Source organism: Belonocnema kinseyi, chromosome 1 (genome assembly GCF_010883055.1).
Source record: "Belonocnema kinseyi isolate 2016_QV_RU_SX_M_011 chromosome 1, B_treatae_v1, whole genome shotgun sequence".
Taxonomy (NCBI): Eukaryota; Metazoa; Arthropoda; class Insecta; order Hymenoptera; family Cynipidae; genus Belonocnema; species Belonocnema kinseyi.
Window position 1 is genome coordinate 123,234,532 of NC_046657.1, and position 6,433 is coordinate 123,240,964.

Sequence of the window (6,433 nt, forward strand, 5' to 3'; positions counted from 1 at the left end):
CGCACCTTTTAGAGAGGTGTTTTTAAGGGTGACACCATGAGCCCACTCCTCTTTTGCCTCACATTATTGCCATTATCTCCATCACTTCGCCATTCTTAGGGGTAGTTTTACAGCAAACCTTTAAATTGAAAGAACAAGGTAAGTCATGTATTTTACATGGATAATCTTAAGATCTATTCTAAAAATAAAGAGCAACTTCATCTAGCTCTAGGGATTGTCAAACGATACACTAAGGAAAAAGGAATGAAATTTAGGTTAGACAAATGCGCCAAGGTTAATTTGAAGCGAAGAAAACTGAATGGCATTGCTGAAGACCCTGAGTTTGTCGATAGAAGCGCTATACGATACCTTTGCGCTGGAAAGACTTACCTGGGAGTGGCCCAGAGCCGCATTTAGGATGTGACATCCATAAAGGACACTCTCAGAAGCATATGCAAATGTCTCATCCACAAATTTGGTCTTCCGAACTGTCGGCGAGGAACCAAGTATCCGCAACGAACATGCTTGTAATCCCGGTAGTACTCTATTCACTTGAAGTGATTCCATGGACGAAGAATGAGCACAGATCCCTTGATATCGGGACACGAAAGGTTATAAGGAATAACAGGATTATTCTGGGTAAAGCACATAGAGTCGTAAATGGAAGAGACCCTCTTCTTAAAATGATCAGGAAGCACGAAGAAGTTGGAAAAGAAGCGTTTTTGCACAAAGCAGCAGAGGAGGCTGCTGAATCACTCGGACTTAACTTCAGGTTTAGGGGTGAGCAAAATACATCAAATCTTATCTATATCGAATACTCACTCCTAAAATCCCGGATTAAGAAAGCACAGGAGAAAAACTTCCGTGAAAAGCGACTCGATAAGAGGATGCACGGCATCTTCCACAGAAATGTTGAGGATCAGTGAATATTGTGTGAGCTAAGTCTTTCTTTCCTTAAACCACCCGGATTAAAGTCGGGCACGGAGGGTTTCATTTTGGCATGTCAAGACGGTGTCATTTCCACCGTAACGTATCGTCACCACATTTTGAGCCAAGACATTCTTAAAGACCTCTGGAAACTTTTCTATATACTCTTACCGCGGTTTTCTCTGAAATTCCAATTTAACACATGCCACCAGGTACGTAAAAGTCCCATATATTTAACATGAGAAAATGTTGGACTTTCGAAAAATTTGACTGATACTTTGAGGCTTAATCGAAAGTTGCAAAATATTTCAGGAATTGAAGAGGAGTTTCTGGGAATCAAAACCATACCAATAACTTTCAGGTACCCCCCCCCCCCACACAAACGCATCATAAATATGCCCCCATAACCAAACTACATCTTTACGCATTATTTATAATTTTTACCCGTTTGTGTCTTCTTTTGTAATAAAAATAATTAGTAATTGACAATTTGAATATCACCCTATGACTGATTGAACAATTTATAATTTTGTAAATGAATATAACTCATGCAAAAAATTTTGTTCTTACAAAAAATTTACAAAATATTCGTATTTTCTTAACTAAAAGAAATAGTTGGTCATTGTTTCGAGTAGCAAATTATTTTTAAAAATATATATGATCATTTAAACAATGAATTTTTTTCAAAACTTTTCAAAATCGAACCATAAATGTCCACTTTTTTCTTAAGTTGTTATATCATATTATACTTATTGTTAAATACTTACATAACTTTGATACTTTTCTTCTAATGTTTAGCAAATTTATACTAAGAATAGTGTATTGAAAGGATGCCAAGAAAATGGAAGAAATCCATACTCAACTTGAAGGAAATTTTAAAATAAACATTAAGTAACTGCTTAAACAATGAGATAAAGTTTTTAGCAGAATACAATATCCCTCAAAATCATTTAATGAAAATTGTTTGAACAAATTATTCCAACAACTTAAATTTGTTTAAATAATGAAAAGATCATTAGTATATTCTCTCTATACGTTATACAGACAGAAACATAGTTTTATGTGTTCCATTTTATAATTTTTTTTTAAGTTATCGAAAAAAACTACTAGAGCAAATAAAGTTTTTTAATCAAATGGAAATTTTTTAAACATTGAAATGAAAATATAAAGTCATGTAAGTGTTGAACAGTAAGTAGCATAGGGTACCAATTTGAGCAAAAAGTGGACATGTCTGGCTCGATTTTTGAAAATTTTAAAATAAACAATTACTTTTTTGAATAATCACGAAATTTTTTTTCAAAATATACGACTCCACTCTAGTAAACATTCTGGCAATATTCGGGGATCCACGAGCACATTTATGTCCAATTTAAGTCCTAATGAAAACTCGATTGATTCTTGTGCAGAGTGCTCTCCTGGTAATGAGCAATTATACCGTGAATTTACGACATTACACCTACATGAAAAGCATATAGTTATTAATTTATGTATAAATGCAAATACTTTTCACGAAAAGTTACACATTCATACGAATGGTTTATAGAGCGAAATACTTTCAGCTGTTTGATATTACAGCATAATTCCCCTGTCCCTGGCGGATCGAAGGAACCGAAAGTAGCCTCTACAAAGTACTCCTAAAGACCCCACTGAGTCCCCCTTCAATTCCTTCTTTTAAAAACTCAAAAAACAGCAAGATCAACTTTTTCTTTCAGTGTTAAAAACTTTGAAAAATAAAATAGCTGTAATTTACATGGGCCGAAGGCGGCTTCAAGTGTATCTTCTTTTGGTAGCAGTTAATAACAACAACGCTACGATGCAAGTGGGAGAGAATTTTATTTATAAACTTTGCGCGCAACATACTACTTGAGCTAATATACATGCGCTTGAAGTCACCTTCAGCAGAAGTTAATAACATTTTTAAAAATTTTTAACATTTAAACATTTAGCATGTTAAAAATTTAAAATTGAAAAAAAAAGTATTGTGATTACCCCATGAGTTTCTAATGGAAAATTTAACGTAGAATCCGAATTTCAACAATTTAAAAGTTGATCTTGCTGTTTTTTGATTTTTCAAAAAAGGAACCGAAGGGGAACTCAGTGGGAGCTTTAAGAGTACTTTGTAGAGGCTCCTTTCGCTTCCTTCGTTCTGCCACCAGGGTTTCTGGTTCGACTTCCCGGATAGGTCCCCTATAGACCCGATTAGACATACCATATCGGACTTAGTCTCTCTATGAATGTAAATATTCCCAGATTGGTCCCCCGGTAAAAAGGCTTGCATTAAAAAGTATTGAAAAATTGCATGCATCCAGTGGTAACGTGAGAAATATTCAATACTTCTGGATCCCGTTTTTGTCCTCCCGATTTGAATCTCCACTGCAATAGAAGTTATCTCTCCAATTAAATCCCTTTCTATACCAAACGTCGACAATATTTTTCTGAATATTTTTGGATACCAAGAAGCAACCAAGAAATGGAAAAATTTTAATCCCTTTGAATTTATCACATTTTGCAACTTTAATTTACTGTTTTTCGAATAATAATGAGGTAAACAGTTTTTTAAAACATAGCATCGGCCATTTTACAATGTCAGGATTAATTTCCACACAGATGGTTATGGCGAAAAATAATTTTCTGAATTTTTTTTTGTGATTTTATATTTTGTAATTGATAACACCGGCTCACAGAAAAAGTGCTCTGTCCGACAGACTACACTAGCATATCTATATGTTCTTTTGGTCGCTGAATTCGAATCCGGTGTCCAAATAACCAAGTTGGCTCGTACTTTTCTGAAAAACACAAAAATATACGTAAAATCGACAAAAACAGCGATTTTTCAGGTATATTTTGCAACAACAAAAATATATATTCTCGCCCGGTGGACTTAACCATCATATTTATATGTCTTTTGGTTTGCTGAATTCAAATCTGGGGCTCAAATAACCAATTTGGCTCATACTTTCTCGAAAATCGCAAAAATAGACGTAAAATCGGCTAATACAGCCATTTTTCTCGTATACTTTTGCAACAAACAAAATTTTCATGCCCGGTGGTCTAAATCAGTATATCCTTATCTTTTTGAGGGTCGCTGAATCCGAATCCGGGTTTTAAATAACCCAGTTGGCTCATATTTGATCGAAAAATGCAAAAATAGAGGTAAAGTCGACGAAAACAGCGGCTTCTCTTGCATATTTTTGCAAAAAAAATATATCTTCATCCCCGGTGGACTTATCCAGCATATTCTTATTTTTTGGGGGGGTCACCGATTCTGAATACGGAGTCCAAATAACCCAGTCTGCTCATATTTTTTCGAAAAACGCAAAAATAGAGGTAAAATCGAACAAAACAAATGACTGTGAACAAAAGAAATGACAGATCCCGCTCGAACTTCACGTCAAAACAAATGACTGTGAAACAAACGAAAGATCGCGCTCGAACTTCACGTTAGTAAAGAGGACAGTGGTGACAATCTCTTTAAGCGTGCTTCTTAACCCTAGACTGGTAAACTGAGATGGCTCATCCTCTAATGGTAAACCGGGGTTCCGCTACACCCCAAACTTGTACCGTGACACAATGCTTTCTATGTGCAGTGAAACAACTTTAATATAGCGCATTTTCTTCGTTTTTAGTGTAGAAAACAATGGTAATAATAATATTCTCTTAAGTTTTAAAAAAATGTTGAATAATTTGGTAAATATGAGAAAAAGCCTGGAAATTCTGCAAAATTGACTTTTTTTATAAAAAGTAACGTAGTTTTTCAAGAAATTTACCAATTTCAAAAAATAAAACGGGATTTCAAGGGAAAATAATAGCGATTTAAGCCCATATAAGCCACTTTTGCTAATTCTTAAAAAACCTAATTATTTGAACATCTGAATTAGAAGGAATTTGAGAAATCCGACTAGGGGTAAATATCTTAAAAGTACTAGTAAAATTAATTATTAAAAATTCAGATTTATTATAAATAATGAACAATTGTCCGTAATATTTAACAATAAGGAAATAATGATAAAAACATGTAGGTTTAATCTTTAAAGGAGCAATTAGAGCACAGGACGCCCCTGTGCTTCTGACAAATTCCATGATGACACCGTTCACAAAAAGCTTTTGTTTTTCTGTACACAACTCCAGGACACAGAACACATTGCGCCTTTTTTTGTCTGTTTGAGTTTTTATTAGTGGAGGTGCCTGTTCTTTGAGGATGGCGTCGATTGATATACGCAAATCCCGACAAATGCTCGGAATAACGAGTCGTAATCGTGAGTGTGTTTCAACAAGTGCTTTTATAAGCTATTTTAAAAAGTTTCGTCGTATCAAATTTTCATTCGCACTGCAGAAATTTTGCAAGATCATTGAGTTTATTCCTCCTTGACCGAGCATTTCGAACTAGAAACTCAAGGGCTATCGAAGGGCCTTTCTTGTTGTGCTTAAAACGTCCGAATGAAATCGTTATACTATCCGACTGAAATTTACTATACATCATTTTTTGCCATTTTTATATTTTTTTAAATCTTCACATTTAGAACATTTAAATTCATGCTTAAAACATCTATTTAAACTGATTTAACAAAAAAACTGAAATTCACTCACCCACTCAATTCTAGAACATGAATGGTAAGCCGGGGTGCAGCGCAATCCCACACTATATTCACTGCTGCACAGAACTCACAACGAACATTAAAGCGCTCGCTATTTGACCGAGGTCGACTACCAAACAGTTAAAGTGAATGATGGTTAGGGTCCTAGATCAACCAGCATCTGCCCTTAGTCAGGAGCACACTTGAAACTTTGACTGGGGTGTCGTGGAACTCCGGTTTACCAGTCTCGAGTTAATGTGACTTCAGCACATTTTTGAAAACCATTATAACAGTTTCTTCTTTTTGTTATTAAATCACTAGTTTACTATACTATACCTATACTATTATGATTCAAGAACCTACGATATGGAGGAAACCACTTCGGGAAGAGGAATGCTACTTTTGTATGACAAACCTGACAGGAATCAATATAAAAAAGAAAGGGCTATCGAGTATCCTGATGTACCTAGCGTCACTAAATCTGTTGAAAATAATGATGTTACAAAAAGCTCAAAAAATTTGTCACTTGACAGACAGACGACTGAAGCAGAAGAAAATAAAAGTACTGATGAAGATTTCGATGTTGATCGTGACGAAAGTGACATTTCAGATTATGGTAAAGACGAGGATGATGATAAAAGCAACGATGTTAATACGGAAGTTTACATATAAGACAATGAAAGGAATAAAGTTCCTAAGCTATTTACGTTTGAAGAATTGAATTATTTATCGCGATATCTCGGTCTCTCTAAAGATGCTTCAGCGTATCTTGCTTCCGTTTTGAAAAAGAAGAACTTATTAGATAAAGGAGTTAAATCAAGTTTCTACAGAAATAGGGAAAAAGAGTTTAGACAGTTTTTTACTTCTGAAGAAAATGATCATGGAAAATTAGTCTATTCTAAAAACATTGACGGATTAATGGAAAAAATTTAACCTGGACTGTATAGACCGGA